The sequence below is a fragment of the Vigna unguiculata genome, chromosome 9 (genome assembly GCF_004118075.2).
Source record: "Vigna unguiculata cultivar IT97K-499-35 chromosome 9, ASM411807v1, whole genome shotgun sequence".
NCBI lineage: Eukaryota > Viridiplantae > Streptophyta > Magnoliopsida > Fabales > Fabaceae > Vigna > Vigna unguiculata.
The window spans coordinates 1,447,666-1,459,433 of NC_040287.1; positions in this window are offsets into that span (position 1 = coordinate 1,447,666).

Genomic DNA, 11,768 nt, shown 5'->3' on the forward strand with positions numbered 1-11,768 from the left:
TGTGACGGGTGCAGAGGCAGTTGGATCAGGTAACCTTATCATCGGGTCTTGTGTGATAGCTGGTAGGAGCTTGCATGTTCTGTTTGATTCAGGGGCGACACATTCTTTTGTGTCGGAATCGAGAGTAGTAGAGTTGGGTCTTTCGGTGAAGGAGCTTCAGTTTGACCTGGTGGTGTCCACACCTGCTTCTGGGTTGGTCAGGACCTTGACCATGTGTGCTAGGTGCAAGATCGAGGTTGAGGGGCGCAAGTACAGGGTAAACCTCATCTGCTTACCCTTGGTGGGGCTAGATGTCATCTTGGGGATGGATTGGCTATCTGCCAATCACATTCTCATTGATTGCAACGAAAGGAAAGTGTTGTTTCCTAGCTTAGAAGATGAAGACCTGTTGGTGTCCTCACAACAAGTGGACAATGCAATAAAGGAAGGGTCTCAATGCTTCTTGATTCTGACCCAGTTATCCGTGGAGGCTGAGGTTGGACCCTTGGAGGCGCCTGTAGTGGGGGATTTCTCATATGTTTTTCCTGAGGAAGTGCCTGGCCTACCCCCTGCTAGGGAGATAGAGTTCTCCATTGACCTGGTGCCAGGAGCAGGACCAGTGTCTATCGCACCCTACAGAATGGCTCCTGCTGAGCTAGTGGAGTTGAAGAAACAAATTGAAGAGCTACTAGAAAAACAGTTTATCAGGCCGAGTGTATCGCCTTGGGGAGCGCCGGTGTTACTAGTTAAAAAGAAGGATGGTAGTTCCAGACTCTGTGTGGATTACAGGCAGCTGAATAAGTTAACTATCAAGAACAAGTACCCTCTGCCAAGAATTGATGACTTGATGGATCAGTTGCACGGGGCTGCTGTGTTCTCTAAGATTGATATGAGATCAGGATACCATCAGATCCGAGTCAAGTCTGATGACGTGCAGAAGACCGCTTTCAGGTCCAGGTACGGACACTACGAGTATGTGGTGATGTCGTTTGGTGTGACTAATGCCCCCGCTTTGTTCATGGACTACATGAACCGAATCTTCAGGCCATTCCTAGACAAGTTCGTGGTGGTTTTCATAGACGACATCTTGATCTACTCGCGGACTCCAGAAGAACATGCAGAACACCTGAAGATAATTTTGAGCATACTGATGGAGAAGCAGTTGTATGCGAAGCGGTCAAAATGTGAGTTTTGGATGACCTCGGTTCAGTTCTTGGGGCACATGATATCGGCCCAGGGCATAGCAGTAGATCCGTCTAAAGTAGAAGCTGTGCTAAGTTGGGAACGCCCTGGGTCAGTAACTGAAGTGAGGAGCTTTGTGGGGTTGGCAGGTTACTATAGGAGATTCATTGAAGGATTCTCCAGGATAGCAGCACCCTTGACCCAGTTGACCCGCAAGGATCAACCGTTTGCTTGGACCGACCGGTGTGAAGAGAGCTTCTTAAAGCTAAAGCAAAAGTTGACTAGCGCTCCAGTGTTGGTGATTCCTGATACCGGTAAACCCTTTGAAGTTTACTGTGATGCTTCTCATCAGGGATTGGGATGTGTTCTGATGCAAGAACGGAGAGTGGTGGCCTACGCCTCACGGCAGTTGAAGAATCATGAGAAGAACTACCCCACGCACGACTTGGAGTTAGCAGCAGTGGTGTTTGCACTAAAGATCTGGAGACACTATCTATACGGTGCACAATTTCAGGTCTTCAGTGATCATAAGAGTTTGAAGTATCTGTTTGACCAGAAAGAGTTAAACATGAGGCAGAGGCGGTGGATGGAGTTTCTAAAGGACTTTGACTTTGAGTTGTTGTACCACCCGGGGAAGGCGAACGTGGTGGCAGACGCCTTAAGCAGAAAGGCAGTTCACGCATCTCTCATGATGGTCAGAGAGTTAGATCTGGTGGAGCAGTTTAGAGATATGCAGTTGCAGGTGGTTTTGGATGAGGGAGTCATTAGATGTAACCATCTCACTGTGTCTAATGATTTCCTTAATCTGATAAAGGAGAAGCAGCCATCGGACCCCAAGCTACAGAGGACAGTAGAGCTACTTGGCACTGAGAAGGCCAATGATTTCTTGATGGGAGGTGATAGGGTACTGAGATTCAGAGGCAGGGTTTGCATACCTGAAGACTTAGAGTTAAAGGGTATGATTCTTGAGGAAGGGCACAAGAGCCGTTTTAGCATGCACCCAGGCATGACTAAAATGTATCATGATCTGAAGGAATCGTTCTGGTGGTCGGGCATGAAGCAAGATGTCGCCCGATATGTATCGTCATGTTTAACCTGTCAGAAGGCTAAGATAGAACACCAGAGACCGGGGGGAATGCTTCAGCAGCTTGAGATACCCGAGTGGAAATGGGATAGCATTGCTATGGACTTTGTCACCCATTTACCTCGGACCGTGAGAAACCATGATGCTATATGGGTGATAGTAGACCGTCTCACCAAGAGTGCTCACTTCCTAGCAGTGAATTTGAGGATGTCTATGGCGAAGCTAGCACAGTTGTATATCAGTGAGATCGTGAGGTTACATGGTGTGCCATCGAGCATAGTCTCTGATAGAGACCCACGATTCACCTCCCGCTTCTGGCAGACGCTGCAGGATGTTATGGGTAGCAGATTGGCTATGAGCTCCGCTTACCACCCTCAGACCGATGGGCAGTCCGAGAGAACCATCCAGTCTCTTGAGGACCTCTTGCGGACGTGCGTGCTGGACCATCTGGGTGCTTGGGATGAGGTCCTGCCTTTGGTGGAGTTTACATATAATAACAGCTTTCACACCAGTATTGGCATGGCACCTTATGAGGCCCTCTATGGCAGGAGATGTAGAACGCCTTTGTGCTGGTATCAGGACGGGGAGTCAGTGGTGGTGGGACCAGAGCTTCTGAGGCAGACTACTGAGAAGGTCAAGCTCATACAAGAAAGAATGAAAGCATCTAAAAGCAGACAGAAATCATATGCTGATCAGAGGAGAAGACCTTTAGAGTTTGAACCAGGGGACCATGTTTTCTTGAGAATTACCCCAACTACTGGCGTGGGAAGAGTAATCCGCCAGAAGAAGTTGTCTCCTAGGTTCGTGGGTCTATATCAGATTCTGAGAAAAGTTGGACCAGTGGCATATGAGATTGCCCTACCTCCTCCTCTAGCCAACCTTCATTCAGTGTTTCATGTTTCCCAACTCAGGAAGTATGTGCCCGACCCTTACCATATACTCGAGATGGAAGATCTGCAGATTAGAGGAGATCTTACAGTGGAAGTTCAACCCGATAGTTTAGGAGATGTTCAGATGAGGCAGCTCAAAGGGAAATCCATCAGACTAGTCCAGGTCATTTGGGACAAGAGGACAGGTGATTCCACTTGGAAATTAGAAGAAGATGTGAGAAAGTCATATCCACACTTGTTCTCTGGTAAGTCTCAATTTTCGGGTCGAAAATTTTTATTGTTGGGGAGAATGTGATACCCCTCTTTTGTTTCTCTCCTAAAAGCAGAAACACACTCTTCTTCCTCATTTCTCCCACTCTTCTTTGCAACTCAAAACTCTCTCCCTCTCTCTTTGTGTTGCCATCTCAAAATTTCGTTTTTCTCTACTCAAACTCTAGAAGGACCAGCCAACAGGACTCCCCACAATTCCTCCCTTAGCTTCCATCCTCTTAGGTAAGTCATATCTCCTTTGGGTTCAAGTCCAGCTAGAATTCGCAAATTAACCTATGAATTTCGAATCTGATCATGTAATTCTTCATTCTCCCTATTGTGGTGATAGATTCTCATAGGTCGAACTGAACATTCTGCTGCCTTGCCAATTTCTTGACTCTACCAAGTGGATTCTTGACAATTAGGTAAGGGAAGCTAACTTTTTAGCTCATTTTTGATGTGGATTGTGCCCATGAGTGATTTAATTGCATAATTATCTGTTGAATTGGTGTTTGAGATTGCTGGTGTGTGTGTTTTGAGTGGAGGATGACTTTGGGCGAGTTTGCATGTGAAGAACAGGGAGGATTTCCTGATAGTTTCGCCTAGGCGAGTTGCTCTCGCCTGAGCGAAAATATCAGAAGAACACCCCTGTCACTGCACGAAATCTCGCCTAGGCGGGCTGGAGTCGCCTGAGCGAGATAACATCTCGCCTAGGCGAGCCAGTTTAGCCTGAGCGAGAGTTCGTTCAGGAATTTTTATTTGCCACTGTATGATGTCTCGCCCAGGCGAGGCCAACTCGCCTAAGCGAGACAAGCTCTCTAGCTTAGGCGAGACCCTCTAGCCTAAGCGAGATTCCCTGCAGAAGATTGGTTTTTCCCACTGTTTTGATTTCTTGATGCTTGATTGGTTGCTTTAAGATGATGAGGGTTGATAATGTATGAGATCTTTATGCATGTTAAACTGTATGCAGAAATTGGGTGTGAACTGGATGTGAATGGAGTATGTTAGAGTTAGGATTTCAAGGGAAATCCTAAGGTATGTGGTTTAGTGAATGTAAGGGCATGAGGACTCAGATTGGTGATATCCTGACGCTTCCAGTAACCATTAAGACTCAAGTAGAGTGTGATGGATTACGTCGGGGGAAGTAGCAGGAGGTCCTGGTCTATGATTCCGATCCATCATAGAGGTGATGGGATTTACCTTGAGAGTGGTTGGGTGAATACCCCTTGTGCCTAAGACTCTGCAGAGTTAGGAGCCACTTCAAGTGCAAGTCACCAAGAGCTCCAATGCCACTTACATAATCCGGATATCGAGTCTAGAATGATGTGTGGTGTTATGGTCAGAATTAATTGGATGAGTTAGTGGATTGTGGAATGGAAGTCTGTTTTCCGTCTTAGTATAAACTTGTATGATTTGCTCTTTGTTCAAGTTAGCTTACCCTTCTAGTTCTTTTGTGTTCTGTGTCTCTTCTACCTTTGCAATGATCGTCCTATACTAAAGGGCGTGAGCAGGAAAAAGTGCAGGCGAAGATATACCCTTCCCAAACAGACGTTGATTTGGGTTTCTAGGATGCCTTCCAGTAGTGCTAGTCACATGTTTCTCCAGTAGATGCTTAGGGTGTTTTGTAAATCCGTGTTTAGTATAAGTTGTATGTATGGTTATTTTGAGGATGACTATATCATATTTCATACTGACCCACATCATCATCTGCTTCTGAATTATTAAAAATTTAAATGTTTTGTTTAATAGTTTAAAAACTATGAAAACAGGATGTTACATGTAGTATAATAATATTCTTCTTGAGACCTTCGTAGACCTTCAAATGAAGTATAATAACATCTCATATTCACATTCAATAGTGATTTGACCTTCAATTGACTTTGTTCATTAGTTAACATTAACAATATAATACAATATCAATATAATAAATATTTTAAATAAATATTAATTCAAGATTTGTTGAGTGATAAATGAAGCAATGATTTTAAATAAAATATATTCATTGATTCAAATAATAACAACAAAAATATTAATAATTATGGAATTTAAAATAATTATAGAATCAAATCAACCAATTGATAAAAAATATTTAAAAATTTAAATGAATAAATTCAAAAGATTTTAAGGAAATAAACAACAATTCATTTATAATTAAAAAGTTCAAACAATTAATGAATTTTTTTAGAAATAAATCATATAATTATTGACAGTAAAAAGAAATGTTTTAATTCTTTAAAAACATGACAAATAAACATGTTTTATTTTGAATGATAATAATAATAATAATAATAATAAAATATTGTTGATACGAATACTACTAAGACCGATATTAATATTACTACTAATATTAATAATACTAATACTATCAGTAGTAATAATAACTCTAATATAAATAATAATAATAATAATTTTATTTAATTAATTTTGATATCTTTCTAATAAAAATAATAAAATGTAATAAATATTTATAATTTTTAATAAATACATATTCAACTTCTATCGATAATTAACTTCTATCGATAATTAAAATACTAGCATTAATAAATTAATAAATGACAAATAAATTAAAATCAAATATAACAGTTGGTTATAATCATAATAAAAATAATAATAGTTAAAATAACAATAATAATTGAAAAAAAATAATAAAATGAAAGATAATTATTGAATAAAATTATAATATCTAATAGTAATGATAAATATACTGTAAATTAAGAATGAGAATATGAATTGACTCTTAATTTTTTTTTCAAAATTAAATATAATTACTATAATTAAAATGATTTATTTCCACCGTAATTATAAAAACATATTAATATTGAAACTGGCCTTGAAAAGGAAAGTAATAAAATGTAATAAACATTAATTCAAAATTTGTTGGATAATAAATGAATAAATAATTTAAAATAAAATATATTAATTTATTTAAATACTAATACAAAAAATATTAGTAATTATAATAGTATTATCAATGAAAACTCCATTCATAATTAAAAAAAATTTAAATAATTACTGGAGTCAAATCAACTAATTGATAGAAAATCTTTAAAATTATTCATACAATTATTAATTGAAGTGTATAAATTTAAAATATTTTAAAGAAAAAAAATCATTAATAGTTAAAAAAGTTAAAACAATTAATAAAAAAATTAAAAAGAAATCACATAATTATCTGTAAAAATAAATATTTAAATCTTTTAAAATATAACAAATAAACATATTTTGTTTTGAATGATAAAAACCAGAGTGGAAAACCTTGAAATTCAGTACGCACCCTCCACACACACACACTTTAAATCTGAATTATAATACCCCAAAGAACTAAAAAGACATTCCATTTCACATTGTTTTTTTACTTGAGAACTCATACAATTAAAGATGAACAAAAATTTAATAATTAATTAATGATGTATATGAAATAATATTGTTATATATGATTAAAATTTACAATTAAATTTTTAAGTTATATATTATATTAAAATGAAATATATATTTTATAATAAAATTGTGTATAAAATAAATATAACATTAATATAAAAAAAATGTTCATATCAAATAAAAAAAATGAAAATAAACTTAAAATATTGTAAATGAATGGTTAAATGTGAGATTTTATTCTCTTCTGTTCGAATGGTTAAATATCATAAATGGTATGAATTTAATCTTCCTAAAACATCATTAGTTAATAGCAGATTTACCTCACTACCACTAATATAAGATGAAAAAAAATTCTTCTAAAAAAGAACATTGATAAAAGCGAGACATAGGCTTAATCGACTTAAAAAATGAAAGAAAACAAATTTAAAATTATTTGTAATAACTTAAAAATTATAAAAGTGATTTTTTTTTCTTCGCATCGACTTAACCGATGTTAAGAATAAAAATATAAAATATTATGTGAATTTTCAGTTTTTAATTAATTTGTAATTTAATTTGCCATTATTTTATTTAAGAAATTGGATAAACAGAGATGAAGGGACACTGAGTTAAATTATTATTTAATTTTTATTTTGAGAAAGATGTTACATTAATACTATCTTAATTAAATAATAGGATTAAATGTGGTTAATTTAAAATTTGTCATTGTAAATTTTGATATATTTTTATTTTTAAATGTAAAAATAATAAAAATAGTCATTAATTTAATGGTGTTAACTTAAATTTTAAAAGTATAATTATTAAAAATAATTTTAAAACAATTTTTTATCATAAATAATTATTAAATTTTAAAAATAGTTAATAAAAGTTAAAATTAAAAAATAAAACACGTAAGAAAATGTTCTCTGTGTATAATAAGGATACATAATGTTTTCTAGTGAGATTTTGAAAATAAAAATTAATTTTTTAATAATTAAATTTATTGATTTTGAAGTCATATTTTTTAAGTGATTTTTTGTTTTTTTATTATTTTATGTTTTAGAAAGACAATAATATGTTATTGACAATCTTTGACAATTTTCTTTCAAATCTGAAGTGATGTCTTATAATTTATTTAGAAATATAAAAAAATAGAAGCTCACTTACAAAAACACACATTAAATTATAAGAAAAAATTATTATAATTTAGTCATTAAATAATTATTTTCCATTTCAAAATCACTCCAAAAAATATCACCTCGTATCATAATATAAGAAAAAAAAATTAACTTAAAGGAAAATATAAGTATTCAATATACTATCTTAAACCCTACTTTTTCTCTACTTTGTTGATGGAGCTTGTTGTCGTCCAATTCCCCTACCCTGTAACTAGTTAATTCAAAATTCTAATACCTTTAATGAATGCAATTCCTTGAGTGAATCCTTAATCCTTTTTGTGAACTCACAATCCTTCGTGTGAAGTCCAATCCCTTCCATCAACCCTTACGGAAGGTTCGTTTGAGGGTATACTACTCTTTCAGTCAATTTGTGAGAGAGGATTTAGTTTTGGAAGGTGTCCGATTTCAATCATTTGAAGGGATATGAGAGCGAAGATTTGAGGAATTGATGTATTATTTCATCTCCTAAAAAATGAGAGGATAAGCGAGTATATTCAGTTTTTTACGAAATTACCCTTCGCTTGTTTGTGAGATGAGGTGATGGGGTTGGGGTGTGGTGAGGGGTGGCCGTGCGTTGAAGTGGTGGTGTGGTTGTTTGTGAGAGTGTTGCAGTGTGATTTTTTATTGGTAATGCATCGGTACGATGCTGTGTGTGAGTGTTGCGGTACTGTGCCTATGTGTTATAGAGGGGGATGACACCGGTGTGTTGTTGTTATGAGAGGGGGATGGTACTGGTTACGTAACTGGTGCCTTGTTTTGTGAAGGGCTGACACTGGTTACCACATCGGTGTCGATGGTTTTAATTTTTAATTTTTTACTTTTTTTTATTTTTATTTTTTACTTTTTTTCTTAACTTTTTTTTAATTTTTTTAACTTTTTTTAACTTTATATTAATTTTTTTTAAATTTAATTGTATAATTTTTTTACATTCATAAATATTTAATTTTTTTTATTTAAAATTTTATATAATTTTAATATTTTTTTAATTCGTATTAATTAATTATAATTATTTTTATAACATCAAATTACAAAATCATTCTTTTTCCATCAAGGATATTTCGGTAACTTTCTAATTCTATTTATTTTTACAATTTATTTTATCTATCACATGAATCAAATCCTTTACTAACTTTCATAAAACTTATCTCTAAATCCACTCACTTTACCCTTTAAATCTACTCAAACACAAAAATTCATCCACCCCGATCTACACAAATTCATCTTCACACTCTTTCCCATATTCATCCCCAAAGGAACACATCCTTAATCCCTTGAGCGAAGCCAAAATCTCAAGCAAGGTTGAGAGTTTATGTCATCATTAGCTCCAGGTATAGCGACGGAGAAGTATTTGCAGGCGTTAAAGTTTCCGATTTGGGCTCCGGTTGTTCGTGAAGGGGGTTGAAATTTCTTCCCCAACTGGTTACTTCCCTGGCTGTAGTAGTATATTTAATGTGTTATTTTATAAATACTTATTATTTCAATTAGCACGAAAAATGAAGTTTGTTCTGCAGATTTTTTCTAATTTGTATGTTTGAGTTCCAAATAGAAGTTATTTCTTGTAATTTGTATGTGGCTCTGAAGCTACTAGAACTAAGAAGCAACTAATAAGCTAAAGTAGAAGCCAGTTACTGTAATGTATTTGATTTGTGAAGTTTAGTTAGCTGAAATTGTGAAATGTTATTTATTTTTATTTTACCCTCTTTCCAATACATGAAGGATTGTTTCTCTTCCATCTTGTTGGGTTGACCTTGTTCTGCTGAACCTCTACTTTTTCCCATTGGCCTAGATATAGTTAGACCAAACATAAGTTCAAATTCACTCTCTTTTTTATAAAAGTGGTTGTGCAATAGTGCAATCCTATCCTAAGACAATTCTGTTTTAAAGGTTTTTTACATAACATAAAAACATATTTGGAGTGATAGATATTGACACTGTATTAAAGATAAACTCATTTACACCTTTTTGCATACAAGAGCACCTCTAAAATCAAGAGAGAAATTAAATTATGGGAGAAGTCAAATCACTTGACTTTAATCATCATGAGAAAAATCATGTCAAACATTTTGTGACTACAATTTCTAAAAAATATATGAATAATTATATAATAAAAATATTAAGAATACTTATTATTACAAATTAAAATTGATCAAATAAGATATTAAATTATTTATTGACAGATTAAAACGTAATTTTACTTTGTAATAGAAAAATATAAATACTAGATGACCATATCATATATCAATAAATATATTATCTTTTCAAATTACATTGGTGAATTGTTAAGAGTTAATCACTTGTGAGTGTAAACCCTTATTTCCATTTGTTAATAAGTACATCATAAGTTTAATTTAACTCTACAAAACTAATTTGTAAAACTATGTTTGTATTCATTTATATATTATGAATTCGTCTTATTTTTATTCTTATTCGATATAAGACTTTCAACATCCTCTCCAACTCCCTATTTTCTCTCGTGGCACAATTTTACCAAAACCGTCTCCTTTAGATGATTTTTTTTTATCTACTGCATCGTCAAAGAAGAACACATGAATCCAATTGTGACTTTTGAGTTTGTTTCCAGATTTGTAAATGACAATGTTGACAGAAAAATAAACCATATTATCTCCATGTAAAAGATATAAAGAGTAATTAAGTTTTTAATATGACTATTTTTATTTTGAATTTACTATTATAATTATATAATGTTTTACGAAAAGTGATATATCATGTATTTTTTAAATTCGTTTATTGATAGTTGGAAACACAAAATTATTTTGAAACTAAAAACAAAATAAATCAAGCTTGATTTTTATTCAGTCATATATATAATTTCGATCAAATTTTGTAAAAGTTTGGTTTAATTCTGATTATATATGTGATTAATTTCAGCATAGTTCTTGTTGACTAATATTTAAGTTTATATATATATATATATATATATATATATATATATATATATATATATATACGTTTTGGGTAATTGTATTAAATATTTAGAGAAAAAGTCTGCAATCAGAATAATACTATTTATAAAAAGAAACTTTTTTTTTTCTCAACGTAGAAATGGGGTATCATTTATGCGTACTTTGTAACCCTAAATCCTAAATTTTGAAGAAAGAAAAAGCGCCACTATGTTGTTGACTTGTATAATGGTCTTCTGCAAATCTATTTTTTTATATTTTTATTTAACTTAATAGTATCTTAAGTATAATTTTAAGCATTTATCATACTTTTTCTTAAAGAATCAACTTGTCATTTTCTATTGTTTATAAAGTTTAAATTCTTTTACTTATATTTTCCGTATATAATTTTATTCATTTTAAAAGTTGTTAATCGACACTTTTTATATTTTACAAATATAAAGTAGATGCAATGTCACACAAAAAAGAAAATTATAAATAATTTTCAAGATTGTAAGTCTGAGCTTATGAACAATATGATTAGCCCTGGAAGCACTTAACGTGCCTTCTAAGGTGGGCTTTTCTGCATCATTGTTTTCCACATTGACCATCTTTTTCTAAAAGACTTACATATGAACCCTAAAAAATAAGCTTTTATCTTTTTTCTATTTTATTTTATTTTTTCATTGACTTGACCCAAGAAACCCTAATGGCCTCATGTTCCTGGCAATTTCATCAGTGCCAAAAGTTAATTGTTCTTGTTTTCTACTTTCTCGGTAACTTTTTAGTACAAGAAAAGGTGCCATTAACAATTTTGGCTTATAAAAAAAAATGTATATATTTGAAAAAAAACAAAACAAAACTTATTTAATGTTTTTGTTCACGTTTTTTCAGTCAGAAAATATACGCCTTCAAGTCTATTTAAGAGATTCCATGAAATTGAAAAGAC